The following is an 18,109-nucleotide window of genomic DNA, read 5'->3' as shown; positions in this document are numbered from 1 at the left end:
TCATTGAAGCTTGTTCTGTCTCATTTCTCCCTAAGTTGTTCTAGAGATTCAACCCAATCGCAAACAAAATCCCAGCAGGCTTTTATGTAGAAACTGGAAAGCTGATTCTAAAATTCACAGAGAAATGGAAAGGACCTAGAAATGCCAAAAGAATTTTGGTAATGAAGAACAAAGTTGGAAAACTAATGCAATGCAATCTGCTTTTGAGATTTAATATAAAGCTAGGTGTGGCACTGAGCTCCAGATGAATGGAACAGAATAAAGAATCCAGAAATAGAACCATACATATATGGATAATTAATTTTTACAAATGTACAAAGGAAATTTAGTGTAGAAATCATGGTCTTTCCAAGAAGTTCTTAGCTAAAATACCAAAAGCATATCTATTACAGACAAAAATGATAAATAGGACATTATCAAAATCGAAAACTTTTCCTCTACAAAAGATATTATTAAGGAAAGGAAAAAACAAACTATATAGGTTGGGAAAAAATACTTGTAAATCACCTATCCAAAAAGACGTATATCCAAAATACATAAAGAACTCTCAAAACTCAGCTATAAGAAAATAAATATTCCAGTTTTTTCAATGGGAAAAATATTTGAACAAATGCTTCACTAAAGAAGATGTACAGAAAATGTACAGAAAATATACAGGTAATAAACACATGAGAAAAGTCCCAACTTTGTTGGCCATTAAGGAAATGCAAATGAAAACCACAATGAGATACCACTATACACATCTAATAAAATTTAAAGAAAAAAAAAAAACATTAAGGCTAAATACTGACACTACCCGATGCTGTCAGGATTGTGGAGAAATTGGAACTTATACATTTTGCTGGTGGAAATGCAAAAATGGTACAGCTACTCTTAAAAACAGTTTCACTGGGGCACCTGGTTGGTGTAGTTGGTTAAGCATCCGACTCTCAGTTTGGCTCAGGTGGTGATCTCAGGGTCATTAAGATCAAGCCCAGCAAAGGGCTCCACACTCAGTTCAGAGTCTGCTTGGGATTCTACCCACTCCCTCTACCCCTCCTGCTTGTTCTATCTCTCTCTTTCTAAAATAAATAAATCAAAAAAAAAAAAAAAACAGTTTAACAGTTTCTTACCAAGTTGAATATATATTGCTCAATGAGGCCACCTTCCTCCCAAACTGTCAGGCACTCCTGAGTCACCCACACTTGCATCTAATGTTTTATTTAGATTACTCATACTGATATCCCTAAGGGTTCAGTGGATTAGCCCTTTTTTCTTCTTATAATCTACTTTCCTCTACTCTATTTTCTCCCACAGGCAATCTAACCAATCACGGATAATTCCCATTTTTATGTCATCATTTTTAATCTGTTCTACAGCTTCAGATGTCTGTATTTGAAGGTCTCCTTGATGTAGCAAATGTATCAGACTCTCCTCAAACTGAACATGTCCCAGAGGTCTTTTTTCAGAGGTAATCTTCTTTGAGGGTTCCTTGTTCACTGAATGGTACAAACATATATCCTGTTACTCAAGACTGAAAAAGGGTCAACATTGACAACTCTCTCTCCTTTATCACCTCTTACTCTGTACCCTATCAACTGCCAAGTCTAATGATGTGTTCTTTAACTATCTATGAATTCTATCCTTTCTTTTTATCTCAACCATATTAGAAGCTGCCATCATATTTCCCCAAGACCACAGCGAGCTACCCAACTTATGACATTGTCTCTTTGTCTACTGTCTCCCTTCCCCAGACCATTCTCAAAAGAGTACATGAAGTGACCTTTTAAAAATGCCAATATAAAAAAAAGCAAATCTGATTTTATAATTCTTCTGCTTTAATCCTCCTTCAGTAAATTCATACAACTTTGAAGATGGTATTTCAAATTCCCCACATGACCAAGTCCCTCTATAGTCTCTATCTCTAGCCTCAACTCACACCATTATTACTCCTTCTGTCGTCAGTTCCTTGAAAGTGCTGGACCTTTGCACATGCTATTTCCTAAAATACATATTTTCCTCCTTTGCTCCTATTCTTTTACAAAGGATCTCCTAGTCATTATTCCAATCTCAAATCAAACAGAATTTTTTTAGAGAAGACTTCACTAACTATTCAATCTAAATTAGATTCTCAGATTATGATCTTTCATATCCTTCACAACAGTTTTGCAATTTGAAATACTGGGTTTATTTGTGGTTATTCTTAAATTGTTTCTCCCTCCCTATGCTATAAGTTCCATAAAATCAATAACCATGGCTGTTTTGCTCACCATTGCACCCCTAGCACTTATCCAGTGCCTGGTACATAATATAAGCTCAATAAATATGTACGATAAATATATCCCTATATTACAGATATAGAACCTGTAATTTAGAGAGATAATAAAACTTGCTTCTAAGTCACAATGCCAGAAAGAGGAAGAAGCAGGATTTGAACCCACATATGTAAAACCCTACATACTTATTGTGTAGCTGCACCACTTATTCAGCTGAACCACTCCCTTTATCATAACTCTCTCAGTCAGACACAGAAACTTAAGACAGGTTTGCCCATCCTTTTCCCTTAGTTTCAACAGCTTTGATAAATAACTTCAAATAGCAATAATTATCTCAGTACAATGCCAACTGGCTGAACCAACAATACCCATTCCACTTATGCAGTGGCAAAATTCTAGATGACCAATTAGAATGACAACCAGAATATATGTGAGTGTAACTAGTGAGTCAAAATGTTTTTAAAGAGTTAAATTTATCTTCCATTTTTTCCAACAGCTGGCAAATCTATAGTTGGCAACTGTGAGAGAATTGTTTGCCACATGCAGGTGGTAGAAGAGAATTAAATTACAAACACATGAAAATGTGGTTTTCAGCTGTTCCACAGTGCTACTATGTTGGCCGAGAAAGAAGTGGAATTTCCGTTGGCTTACACATCCTAAGATTTTATATTTGAGTCAAATGAGTTCAAATTAGGGTCAAGACTTCCCAAACAAACAAATAAAACATACATGGCTTTTCCTTTTGTGTCTCTAATATTTCATATTAGACTAAGTTGGATCTACTGAGTTATAATGCTGGCTGTCTTGGCTGAGGTTAACTGCTGCCATTAACATTTATTTTTCTCTATTAAATGATTGTCTAAAATAGTTTAATAACTTTCTTTTGAAATTCTTGTCATAAATTTTGACAAAAGTTTCTTTCAGAATTTTGAAAACAAATCAAATGCTAAAGTGGTATGTATCTTCTATCTCCCATCTGGCAGAAAAATCTAAGGTTCCTATAAATAAGGAAAATTATCATTTCTGTAAATATGGGGAAAGTGATGTTTAATAAGATAAAAAATGTTAGTGGGCTATGAATTCTTTGTTCAAATATTTTGAATAATTTTGAATTGTTCAAAATAAACAAATATTTTAGAGTATTTGTTCAAATGTGTAGGAGAATATGACAAGTATATGGGGAATATGGCAAATTAATGTAGTACATATATGAGTATGTACATGTATATGTGTGTATAGGAGTGATCAATTCTGCCTAGAGACTCACAAATGGTCTCCCCTCAGACATGATGTTTAAGCTGACACTTAATGAACAAGTGTTCACACATTGAATGATTAGTCTAAGGTCATTCCAGGTGGAAGGAGAAGCATTGCAAAGATGACAAGATGACATTATCTTGCCTCTCTCTTTTTTCCCTCCTTTTCCTTCTTATTGAAGCTCTTCTCCCCATCCCCCCACCCCAACCCTCCACCAGCATATGCTTTGCTCTTCATTTTCTCTTTTCTCTAGACTTCTGCAAACCCAGAGGTAACTTTGTCTAAGTTTTGTTTGTTTGTTTGTTTTTTAAGGTGTCACTTCCTTGGGGCATGCAACCCTGTACCAAGACGCAGAGGATTAATGAGCAAACCAGGGGTTTATTTCCAGTCCCCCTTCTCCAGGGGCCGTAGGTAGGGGACACTGGGCACCATCTAATGAAACAAGGTGACTGTAGACTCCATTCCGTTTGATACAAGTGTCTTCCTCTCCTTTAATCTCTTGGCAATAGTCCTTTTGTGCTCTCATTTCTTTCTTTTTTTCCTATTATTTTTCTCACATACTCTCTTTTTCTTTTTACCTTCACCTCTGCTATACCGATCATAATATGAAAGACACTTAGAGATTTTTATACCCTTAAAATAAATGAAAGTTACCTGCTTTCATTCCACACACACAAACAAAACACATAAATTTGTTTCTGTATGTGTCTCTGAAAAAAAAAAATTCCTTTTAATGATTTCCTGTAGAAAAATACTTTCCCTATCTCTATGTTCTGATACTACTAGAATGACTGGTTTTCTACCTGACTGAAAACGTGCTGTCATTGGTTGTGAGCTGTGGAAAAATCTGTAAGCAATGGTGTTGAATCAGTGGAAACACATTCTTTCAGATTGCTGTGAAACCTGTAAAACTTGTCAAATAGGTTCCGGGATAACATTTTGTAAGTTAAGGTAGCAAGGAAATGCTTTGTTGCCAAAGTCAGAAATGATCTAGTTAGGACATTTTAGGCAGTTTGGACGCTAGATAGGAACAACTGAGAAATCAGTTATCTGACAGTCAAGATGAAAAAAGTATCTCTGTAAGTGTCCTGCAAAAGGCCAAATTGAAATGATCAAATAATATGTACTCTAAAAATAAAAAAAAAAAACCTACATGCAACTCTGGACATAGTAAAGTAAATACAATGTTGGGAAGGAGACTGGCAGAGAGTGGAGAAATCCACAAGCAAATGTTATGTTGGATTTGCGGGTTATGACTTAATTCTGACTGCACACTAGAAGTACTTGGAATGTTTTAAAAGAAGAAAACAGTGCCAGTGAGGGGCCTGGACAAAATTTATTGTGGGTTTTTTTTTTCCTTTTTTGCTCCCCAAATAGTTCTGACGATCTCGTAAGGGCTGGGAACCAAATATTACATAACTTGTCCATAAAACTCTTTCCTATAATTTTTTAGTGGGGAGTGAAAACTACTAGATTGACTCCTTTAAATCTTCTGTTATAAAACTACAGGAATGAATGAGGAAACAACAACAACAAAAAAAAACAGTAAAATTTAACTACATTGTACCTCACCCCTCCTAAACTTCATTATTTTATAACCAAAAAGGGAAGGAATTGTAGAATCTTCTGAGTCATACTAATAACAATAGGAGAATTACTGTTTTTCTTCATTCTGTGGCATTCCAGGAGGTGTAAGAAATTTTAGTTACATGTGCCTTTAAAAGTTACTATTCCTTTAAAAAATTTTTAAATCTAGTTATTGAAATACCGTATTGAAACATCTTCAGGAACACAGTGTAAGAGTAAACAGGAAGAGCAGCAACAGATTTTTAACAGAAGTTAATAAGCAAACATCACCCCAAATTTGATACTATAAATATAGAAAATGATGGATAATCGAATATATGAAAGCATTTGTAAACACTATGGCATAAGCAATAAAGCAGTGCATGTAGAAAAAGAAGGCTGGGTTTTTGGCAGGTTTGGATTGAGTGACTTCTTTACCATCTCCAAGATGAGACCTTGAGTGTATCACTTATATCACTTGGTCTCCTCATCTCTAAAATGGAGATAATGATAACCCTTATATCATAGGGTTACCAAAAATTATATAAATATGGTTTGAGAAACTTCTTCACACAAAACAGCTCTCTAGTAAATATTATTCCCATTACCAATAAAAGAATGCTATAATTTATAGAAGCAGAAAGTAGATTAGTGGTTGTAGGAGTCTCAGGGTGAGAAAGAGAGCAAAGGAAATGGGTATAAAGAATCTCTTCAGGATGATAAAAAACGTTCTAAAACTGGATGTGGAGATGTTTGTTCAACTCTAAAAATTTACCAAAAGTCATTGAATTTTATACCTAAAATAGGTCAATTTTATAGTTTGTAATTTATGCCTCAATAAAGCTGCTTTGTTTTTAGTGCCCCGGAGGATAGGAGGAGAGGGAGTTAAATGAAAAAAGAGAGGCCATAATAATTGATAATAACTGCTTAAGCTGGGTAATGGGTACATGGGGTTTATTAAGCACTTATCTTTAGTTTTGCATATATTTGAAAATTTCTGCAATAAAAAGGGAATGTTGTAATTAATGACAATTAAGTTTTCTAATTTTATCATTGTTAAGGTTATCTAGTTTCTTAAACTAGATATAAGGTCTTATGTCTTAACAAATATAATGCTGGTAAGAAATAAGAATGACGAATGAACAGAAGGCATAGGCCAAAGTCTTTTCCAGCTATCACTGAGGAGCAGAAGTTAATTGGAGGCTATTCTTATATTTTTGCAATCATTCTTTATATCACCATAGGTATCATTCTGCTTTTGCTAAATTGTAAAGATGGAATTTCCTCCTTTACTGAAAATTCAACATAAATTTAAAGCAAGTAGCAGAGGGTTCTGAAAACATAAACCATCAATTGAGAACCAGAACATTTACACTTGATATATTCAAAACAAACTTCCTCCCACCTCTCAACCAATTTTTTACCAAAATTTAATCCTCCATTTGAATTTCCCTGAATCTCAGTGTACAATCAGCCGCACACACACAAAAAATTGCAATTATCTAATTCCTCTTCTCTCCTTCATCCTCCACATGCTATTGTTGATCATTTTCTATTAATTACACCACTTGACATTTTCATCTGCATCCCCCTCTTCTCCACCCACAAAAACACTTACTTAGTTCAGATCACATCACCTTTCAAGGAGATAGAGATCATCTCCAACTGGTGTTCCTACTGGCCTCTATCCACATTCTCTACATTAGCCATTCTCAATCCACTTTTCTTCTGGGAAACACAATGAAAGATGTTCACAAGTACACAACCATATTTTAATGAAACTGCAAAAGAAAAAAGCACACAGATAGAGTAGTAATTTGTTCACAGCTCTAACTATTAAGAGTATCTCAGTAATGGTCACATTCAAAGGTCCAAGCAGTAAAAGGATAGGCCATCGGTTTGGTGTGGTTCCAGGCCAATGGCACTGCTCTTTCTGCCCCAGAAAGCAAACCAGAAAATAAATGAGCAGAATATTAATAAAGAACACCTCCTAATACAATGACCAAACCACTTTCAACTCAAATGTTTCTATGGCTCCTCACTGTCTACAGAATAAAGTACACATTCTTTAATAAAATTTATAACTGCCCGCCAACCCCATAACCTGGATTCTCTCATCTGTTCCTTGCCCATACCTTCAATCTCAAGTTCTGTCACATTCCTATTCTAATTCTACATTCTAGCCATACTGAGCTACTCAAATGTCTCTAAATTCTTGATTGTGTCTCACACTTTTAGAACCCCAAGACTAGTTATAAACAGATTGTTTTTTAAAATGAGGAAACTAAAAATTCATATGTTGCAAGCTGTTGGTGAAAAAAGAATATTCCCTATATGATACATAACAACATAATAAAATTCTGAGGAAATTCAGAGGCCTGATGACCATCCAACTTATCCCAATCTTAGTTATTTTTACTGCAGCTAAAATTACTTTGTATTTCTGTTCCTAATTTCCAAATTTGCCTTTGGATCTGGAATTTTTACCTTCTGACATTAAACCATCTTATCCATAAGAACAATGAAATACTATAAAATAATTATACCATATATAATGTCCAGTATTATATAATACACTAAACTAGTCATAGTTACTGACCAAAAAATTATATTTTTTAAAAAATCCACACAATTTTTTCTGTATTTTACTTCAAAACTGAATTTCAGAATATTTTTAAAGCACTCAAATACAGATATCTTTATAAAGTCATTTGTATAAGAAACGCTAAAAGGAAGAACATGAAAACGAAGTAAAAGAGAAGGAAAAGGAAACCGAAGGAAGGTTGCACTCACTGATTTTCTAAATGCTAGATCTAGATATTTGGTGTTGCCAGTACTTTATAAAAAATGAGAATTATTTTGTTTTTAAAACTAGTGTAATGGAAAAAAATGATACTTATGATACTGTGGTCTTAGAACTAATAAATGAAAGTCACCCTTTTCTGCTGCAAAGAGCTTAGCAGAAAAGGGTGACTTTCATTTACTGGCTCTTTAATGAGTCTGCATATGCAATGTTTTGAGATTAGAGGTTGTAAAAGACATGAATTCACTTCTCCACAGAAAACTGAGAGTAAGTTAGGGTTACTTGGAATATCCAAAAAATGCAGAAAAGGGGGAAAAGGAAAATATAGGAACATGGCAAGGGAGAAAGAGGTTAGCAAACTAGTCTGAGGCAGAAATGCTGTATGATATGAGATGGTCAGTGAAACATCCCCATTTGTTGAGTGGTTGAAGAACTTTTAAGACAAAAATATTCATTTTTATTTTATTTTTTTTAATATTTTATTTATTTGTCAGAGAGAGAAAGAGAGCACAAGCAGGGGGAGTGGCAGGGACTGGCAGAGGGAGAAGCAGACTCCCTGCTGAGCAGGGAGCCCAATGCGGGGCTCAATCCCAGGACCCCGAGATCATGACCTGAGCCGAAAGCAGGTGCTCAACACAACTGAGCCACCCAGGCATCCCCAAAATATTCATTTTTAAAGTGGGTTATTTTGTGGGAATATTATATGCCCCAAACTCACGTAGTCACACACCTCCGTTGTAAAAGTAAGCATGCACATGGCTCGAGTGAGAGTTTTGTTTGTTTGTTCATTTACTTGATACAAATCATGAAACAGAGATGAATTCCAGGTCTGAGCCAACAGAAAGGGTAACCAGAGCACCCTGTTAAGGGAGGTGAGATAATCCATAACTGTCAATGATTTGGACTGTTGAGTCCAAATCAACAGAACCAGTGGCTCCGAGGCAGAGGTTACTGAAGAATGAAAGTCCTGGGGGAATTCCCACAAGTGCCACAGAGAACTGTGAACCTCCAAAGGGTCTGACATGGAGGGTCAACCTAGCCCACCCACTTTTGAAGGGGCAGGGAAACCCCAGCTGATAATCAGGCGACATTAGCTTTCTAAAACTATCACACAGCCACCAAATGTTAATAGGTATGCATTTCCTACATATCAAAAAATAATACCTCATGTGCTACATATCAAATGTATGTGCTATATATCAAAAAATAAAACATCATTTGGTATTTATCTGAGAGGAGCCACAAAGGGAGTAAAATGTGACAGTTTTATGAGCAAAATTCCATGGATTTGATAATGATTGTCAACCCACTCAAATCAGAATTATATAAAGAGTTGTATAATAAGATACTATAATGATCAAGTTACTAGTATTATAATCCTATAAATCTATGTCCACTAATTATCAAGTTATTAGTATTATAATCCTATAAATCTATGCCCACTTATAATAGATTAAAAGAAATATGGCAATATTCATACCTCTTTCATAAAAATATTGAAAAAAAACACAGATGCTAACAAAATCTTCTCTGGATAGTAAGACTATGAGAAATGTTGTTTTGCCTCCCTTTCTACCCATTCATATGGAGTTTTTTCCATAACATTTTTATCTTGTACTAGAAAACAAACTGTAATTTTTAATTGCTCATGAACATCTGAACTATATGTATGTAATCAGAGATAAAATGTATACATATAATAGTTCCATGATAATTTTAAGTACTAAGGCTAAGCAACTATGAGATTTCTAAATATGAATCTGTTTATACCAATCCTCTTATTAGTTCTTCATTTTCTTAAAACTAGAAAAAAACAAAGAGACTTTGGAAAGATGACCTATTGACAATACAGTTTAGCTTTCTCCCATGCTAAAGCTATTTTGTCTTCCACTGAAAATGTTATTGCTCATTAACTAAACCTACTGAAATTGGATATTCCTTGCCTTGGGTAATTCACAGTTTTAAATGCTTAAGCCTACCTGATGGCTACCATATTTTTCCTCACATCAGTTTCAGCAACAGCTGGGGCAGTCACTTTTTATTTGTAATTGTGTTGTTAAGGATGGAAATAAGTGAAAATAGTAGAAAACTGCAACTGCTCTGCTGGACAGTCTGTACTCTAAACCTTTAGGGCTGTCCAATAAGGACCAAATTATTTTGTTGAGCAGAAAAAAACAGTGTCAAGCTGTCAACAGTGGAAAATATAGATGTGTCATTTCTCAGTAATTTAGAAGACTAGAACATATCTTTTCTCAGGCAACTTTTGTGTGTGTGTGTGTGTGTGTGTGTGTGTGTGTGTGTGTGTAAAATTGAGAGAGAGAGAGAGAGAGAAAGAACTGTAAAAACTTCAGGACATATTTTTTTAAGGGAGCTACTCTGCTTCTAAACTTTAATATCTATTATTTTTCTTTCTCAGATACACAAAACTCTCTAAACCTTTAGAATTTCACCTACTATTTCTTCAACCTGAACACCAACCTTTGCTTTAGCAACAGAAAAATTCTCACTCATTCTAGAAGGTTTTGCTAAAATTCTTTCTACCTTTTCTATGAATCTCAGACTGTTCTAGGGAGATTTTCATGCTTATACTTCTATTCAACCAGCTTACCCCTTTAAAACAATTGCCTTTTATGGAAGTACACTGTAAATTTCTTGAGAATAGACAATAGAGTTTCATCTTTGTATTCCAAAGACTTAGCAAAATAAACACTATTGAAAGATAGATCTTAGGAGTATGGCTGTCTGATTCTAATACTCCAATACTAACTTTAGGAACATCAGCAAAAAAGTGAACCTCTCTATGCCTCCATTTCTTTAATCCTAAAATTTTAATGATGATAAATCCTACCTTATAAAGATGTTGTGAGGATTAACTCATACACTATATATGTACAACACTAAAGAAAGGGCCTGGCTTATAATAAACTCTCAAAAAATACTAGCTGTTGTTTCAATAACCAGTAATAGCTTTGATTTTGTGTGTATCATAAAGTAAATTCCACCTATGCCAGACAGATAGATGAAAGATCCTACAAACATAAACTAAGCAGAAATGAAATAACCTCATTTATTGAAAAACAAAAGGGAAATTTTAATACACATTTTATGTTAACATTATCATTTATCCCACCCATCCCATACTATTTGGATTAAAATGGAAAATCATTTTTATCAAAAAACTTATTCTACGAATAAACTCTATTTCATTTACTTCTTGTCATTTTATGAAGTTTTTTTAAGAGCTAATTGAAAATAAAATTATATCCCTTACCAGATTTCTGATAAGAAAACACAGAAATAACATATTCTTAAGGTTTTTCCTCATTATCAATCATTTTTCCTAGGATTCCCAATGAATATAAGAAGGTTCTTATCTGAACTAGAAAAGTTTGTATTCCTAGTGAAATTCCTCCAAAAGGTGATCAAAGTCACTGTCACAGATAACTGGACTTGAAGGTCTTTAAGTTACTCATTAAAAGCTACACATGCAATTCTTTTAAATGTAGTCTATCCTCTGTAGGATATCATAATGATGAATATATGTCATTATATACTTGTCCAAACCCACAGAATGGATAACACCAAGAGCAAATCATAATGTAGACATAGACCTTGGATGATTATGATGTGTCAATGTGCGGTCATGAATTACAAAAAATGTACCAACCTAGTGGGTGATGTTGATAGTGGGAGAGGCTATGCATATGCAGGGGTAAAAAGTATATGAGAAATCTCCGGTAGTACCTTCCTCTCAAATTTTGCTGTCAACCTAAATCTGCTCTAAAATAAACAGTCTTATGGGATGCCTGGGTGGCTCAGTCAGTTAAGCATCCGATTCTTGATTTTGGCTCAGGTCATGATTTCAGGGTCATGAGATTAAGCCACACATAGGGCTCCACACTGCTGGGTGTGGAGTCTGTTTAGGATTCTCTTTTCCTCTCCCTCTGCCCCTCCTCCTCCCCACTCATGTCCCCCCTCTCTCTCTAAAAAAATAAATAAATAAGTAAAATAAAATAAGGGGCACCAGGGTGGCTCAGATGGTTGGGCATCTGCCTTCGGCTCAGGTCATGATCTCCAGATCCTGGGATCAAGTCCCTCATCGAGTCTGCTTCTCCCTCTCCTCCTCCACTTGCTCATGCTCACTCACTCTCTCTCTCAAATGAATAATAAAATAGTTTTTTAAATGAATAAATTAAAATAACAATCTTTAAAAAAGACAGAAGCACTTAAATTGATTAGAAATCTAGAAATATATGTTCCTAAGACATACATCTAAACTAAATTGTTGTTTAAAAGATTGAAATAAACAAAGGGTCTGAGATATACTAAAGAAATCCTTATCAGAAAGAAAAAAGAAAAGGAATGATGAGCAGATATGAACTGAGTTCACAAACTTAGGTATATAAGCAATTTTTAAATGATTCATTACTTTTTTATATAAACTTATTTAAATTCCAAGCCTACATCTTTCCAAGCTCAAATGAAATTCAACATCAGCAATTCTTGAGATTCCTCCTTAGGGTTGAACTAAGGTCTTGAGGTCCTGGTCAACACAAGGATATTGGGGCAGGGGGGCCATTTCAGTCATCATTTGTTTATACTTATTATCACTTAGTCCTCAATTATTCCAGTTCACATATACCTTTCAGATCTATTGTTTACTCTATTACTTTTGCAAGCACATGTTAGACACCATGTCTTTAACGAATTTAGGATATCTTGGACTGAAATCAGTTTTCCTGATGCACCTAATGGCCATTCCCTCTGACGACTTCCACACCTGAATGTCATAAGTAGGCATTTTTTTTTTAATATTTTATTTATTCATTTGAGACAGAGAGAGAGAGAGTACATGAGCAGGGGGAGAGGCAGAGAGGGAGAAGCAGGCTCCCCGCTGAGTCAGGAGCCCGATGTGGGACTTGATCCCAGGACCCTGGGACCACGACCTGAGCAGAAGGCAGACGCTCAACCATTTGAGCCACCCAGGTGCTCCCATAACTAGGCATTTTTTTAACTAGGTAGATTTTTTTTAATGAATAAATCCACAGACCTTCCATCCATCACCAGCAAACAAGGAAAAGTTTTGTAGTCTGTGGAAATCCCACTCTATACCCTTTAAGAGCCCTTTCTCTTTCACTGAACTCTACTGTCTTCAGTGGGCTTAAGTTTTTGGAAACAAAAGACAGGAAACAGGGGAAATGTCTGGTACACAATTTCTATTCTCCCCAGCCAGAACTTCTACCTAGCCAGGAAATTCCCAAGGTAGAAAAATCACAAAATTGATTACCTACTTGAATGGAATAAGGAAAGAGAACACACCAAAAGAAAACACATAAGAATGTGTCAAAAATGTTCATGCCACAGTGATATATTGCTGAGGTTACAGAACAATGTGTATCCAAGAATCTTATTTCATAAAAGTTTATGTGCACCTGTAGCTTTCCATGGAGGCAACTGGGATAAGATATGACATATTTTAAAAAGAAAGAACCCTGAATTCTAATCAGGAAACCTAGATGTAAGGACTTTATTATTCTCAAATAATAGGTCTGGGAAGGATACTTCATCTCTGTGAGCCCAAATTTCCTCTTTAGTAAAGATTCCTTATAAAAATTCTGGGGAATCAGCAGCACCTGGGTGGCTCAGTTGGTTAACTATCTGACTCTTGATTTCGGCTCAGGTCATGATCTCAGGGTGGTGAGATTGAGCCCCGTGTCATGTATGGATCCTGCTTGAGTCTCTCTTTTCTCCTCCCTTTGCCCCTCCCCCTCACTCTCTCTCTCTCTCTCTCTAAAAAAAAAAATCTAGGGAATCAGAAAGGTGCAAATGTAAAGTAATAATATTATTATGATTTATAATTCATTCTATACGCTCTGATTTTTAAATACATAGAATGTATTCATTTATATCCTAACAGATTAAAGCTATAACTAGATGCTCTTATTCTTTAACACTTGTCTATTCTTTCTCTTACCATGAAAGAGAAGGAAAAATTGGTAAGTTTTAGAATTATCACTGAATGTATTACTCAAAATGGAGTGTGCTATGTCATCACTGAGTACCTACTTACAAAGTTCAGGAGTGCCCAACACTACCATTACTCTGACATCAACTGTAAAGTTCAGCCATCCCCAAACAACTCTCACTTATGACACCAGTTGCAAGTCCAAGACTATCCTCAAGTTCCATAATTTACCAGTAGGAGTCACAGAATTCACTGAAAGCTATTATACTCATGGTTATAGTATCTTACAGGAGACAGATCCAGGCAAAAATCAGCCAATGGAAGAGTCACAAGGGACATAGTCCAAAATAGTTCCACATCTTTAACTTCCAGTTGTCCTCTCTCAATGACGTTGTGGACAGTGCTAACTTCTCTAGGTAATGATGTGTGACAATATTCATAGAGTATTGCCAATTGGGGAAGTGTACTCAAGTCATGGTATCCAGAGTCTTTATTAGGGCTTAGGCACATAGACATGACTGACCACCTATATGACTGACCTTTAGTTGTCAACCCCTGTGGAGGCTGAGCTGTGGGGCCCAAAGCCCATACCATAATTCACATTATTAGATTATTCAGTGTGACCCAAGGCCCACAGATAAACAACAACACTCTTATTGGCAGGTCAATCCAAGGGCTTAGAAATTCTCTCTCATGAACAAAGATCTCTCTGTGCGTAAGGTTAATTCTTTACTACACAGCAATTATGATTACCAATGATGTTGACTGATAACTTCTTAAAAAACCATCAGAAAACAAACCTAAACTCTTTAGATTTACTGTAATAAAGAACACCACTTTCAACAAAGTCATGACATGGGCCCCAAAAGAAAAGGATAATAGAGAATGCCACTTACATAGAGTTTTGGGGTCTAAGATGAAGTGGTTTAAGGTTGGTGTTTCAAGGCAGGAAACAAATTTTGGATTGGGCAAGCCCATGATATAATAGTTTAGGACTGATGGACACATAAGGAACACTTTGTGTTCTTTCTTCATATGAAAATGAAGCACACCTTCATAAGTGGACTGTCTTTTTGACACATTTGTTATTTGCCCAGGTTAGCAATCTCTTCCTGGGCAAGAATTTCCTGAAACAAATATTTAGTCATGTTGACATAAGTAATCTCAGTTCTCATTTATAATTTAGTACAGTGGATGCAAATGGTCTCAATTCTAAATGGTAAGAATAAAATTCCAAAACTCATATGGAAGTTTTATAAAAACAGGAAAACTAGCACTACAAAAGACCATGTTTCAATGAAGTATGTGGGTCTGAGCAGTCAGTTGAGGTTGTTTTTCTAAAAATTTTAGCTCATCTATTAAAGAATAAACATCTATTAAAGAATAAACTTAAAACCTTAAGTCCTCCTGAGTTTTGGTCTTTTTATCTTTAACATAGAAATAATAATACCTCCACTGAGGTATTGAGCAAGATCAAATAGCTACTAAATGACAAAGTTGGGATGCAAACCCAGTCTGTTGGACTCCCAAACCTCCCATCACACCACCTTGCCTTACATATTCTCATTCTTATGCTGAAATAACTGAAATATTAAGTAAAATAATATATGTGAATGTACTTACCAGAACTTAGTACATAGTAGGTGTCAGTAAATATTAATGTCCTTCCTTAATCTGTGAAGATTACTGCTCTCCATTTAAGGTCAATGACAAGGAGAAAGGGGTCCAAATGATAGACGATAATTAAGTCACACACATCTCAAACTTTCTGAACTTGTGCAACAAAGTTCTCTCCCTAATCCTTATAAATGAAATAATATGCATTTTTGTCTGGACTGAGAGAGAGAGAGAGGGTGTAGAGAGGTGGGAGGGACATATAAGGATATAAAATGGTCTTTGGAATCTTGGGTTAGAAAGGGAAGAATACCAAACATTTAAAGAAGAGTTAATACCTATTTGTCTCAAACTGTTCCAAAAAATAGATATGGAAGGAAAACTTCCAAACCCATTCTATGAGGCAAGCATTACCTTGATTCTAAAACCAAAGACCCCACTAAAAAGAATTATAGGCCAATATCTCTGATGAACATGGATGCAGAAATTCTCAACAAGATAATAGCAAATTGAATTCAAAAGTACATTAAAAGAATTATTCACCACAATCTATGGGATTTATTCCTAGGCTACGGGGGTGGTTGAATATTTGCAATCAATGTGATACACAACATTAATAAGAGAAAGGATAAGAACCATATGATCCTCTCAATAGATACAGAAAAAGCATTTGACAAAGTACAACATCCTTTCCTGATAAAAAACCCTCAACAAAGTTGGGATAGAAGGAACATTTCCTCAACATCATGAAGGCATCATATGAAAGACCCACAGCTATTATCATCCTCAATGGGGAGAAACTGAGAGCTTTTCCTCTAAGGTCAGGAGCAAGACAGGGAAGTCCACTCTCACCACTGTTATTTAACATAGTACTGAAAGTCTTAGCCTCAGCAATCAGACAACAAAAGGAAAGAAAAGGCATCCAAAATAGCAAGGAAGAAGTCAAACTTCCAATATTTGAGATGACATGATACTCTACGTAGAAAACCCAAAAGAGTCCACCAAAAAATTGCTTGAACTGATACATGAATTCAGTAAAGTCACAGGATATAAAATCAATGTACAGAATTCTGCTGCTTTTTTTTTAATGAAAATATTGGTTTAATTGGTTTATACACACCCAACAAACAAAGGAAGATGATTTTCACATTACTGGTCTCAGAGACCTAAAAATCCAGGAAATTAAAGCTTAATTAAATACAGAATATGTATAATATATTCACCCTGGGAGAGAAGGGGAAAAAAAGTCTCTTAGTTGCTGACTAGTAATACAAACTTTACAGAGATTGAGAACTTTCAAACTGGGAAAACTCTAGGGAAACTTTTCTTAATCATCCTAGGAGAATAGAATGCTTGTAAGCTGTTTACCTTTGAATTGCTTTCCCTCTGAGGGAAGTGTCTGTTGCATTTCTATATACCAATAATGAAATGGCAGAAAGAGAAATCAAGGAATCCCATTTACAGAAACTTCTATGCTCATCTTTAACGTTTAAAAAACTTTTTTTTAAAGATTTTATTTATTTGACAGAGAGACAGAGAGAGAGAGAGAGAGCAAGAACACAAGCAAGGGAGTGGGAGAGGGAGAAGCAGGCTTCCGGCGAAGCAGGGAGCATGATGCGATGTGGGGCTCGATCCCAGGCCCCTGGGATGGTGACCTGAGCCAAAGGCAGACGCCCAACCGACTGAGCCACCCAGGCGCCCCTAACGTTTAAAAAACTTTGATAAATTGTGAATGGAGTTTTTTGTGTTTGATTCTTGTTCCTTTACCACCCAGAGTCCCAGAAAGATTCTCTGTTGCCTGCAAGTGAGTTAAGTGTTCTTTTTCAATTAATTTTCAAGTCAAACTCAAGGATGAATTTTAAAATAAAAGTGAGAGCATTTGTCCTTGGACCTTTCATATTAGGTGACAGCAAGAAAGCATGGAAGAAAGACATAAAGTGAAACTGAAAACAAGCAGGATTGCCAGTATTGAATGGATGGATACTGGCATTTTCATTTATTTCAATGGTAATAGCCCAATGTCTCTGCAGTTTCATGTCTTACACAGAAAGTTTGGAAAGGTTGTTATAAACAGAGTTAGTCAGATTATCCATTAAAGATGCATAAACAAACTTTCTAAACTCAGCTACTAAACTCAGGCTGATACATTGTTGGAGGGCACAGCTAAAAATTTAGATGAAGTCAGTTAGGACTGCAGTAAGCAGCATTCAATAGGAACCTTACCACAGTATGGTTCGTATATAACAAAAATGTCCATTTGTGATCAATCCAGAACCCACTGGACTGGCAGAAGAGTTATCCAGGACACAGTTTCCCTCTAATTTACTGTTGTGTCATCTTTAGGATACCACTTTCATTCTTGTGACTGTCAGATGGCTACTCCATCTTGAGATATTGTATCTGCATTCCAAGCAGGAAACAGCAGAAGGACGGAAGGCAAAAGACAAAAGACCAGCTGAGTTTCGTCTATTTCCAAATATTCCCTGTAGTCACTTCCAACAATTTTTCCTTACACTCATAGTTCCCAAACTGTGTGTCAAACTACCTCAGGGTGTCAGCTAATTCATGGGAACATGACAGGATATTTTAGGTTTCTGAGGAAAGTACTGTTATATTCAACATTTATCAGACTAAGTGAAAAACTAACGA

This window comes from Eumetopias jubatus, unplaced genomic scaffold (assembly GCF_037043125.1).
Source record: "Eumetopias jubatus isolate StellerSeaLion01/CBP00866 unplaced genomic scaffold, mEumJub1_p1.0 scaffold_3, whole genome shotgun sequence".
NCBI lineage: Eukaryota > Metazoa > Chordata > Mammalia > Carnivora > Otariidae > Eumetopias > Eumetopias jubatus.
Note: the sequence above shows the minus strand (reverse complement) of the source record.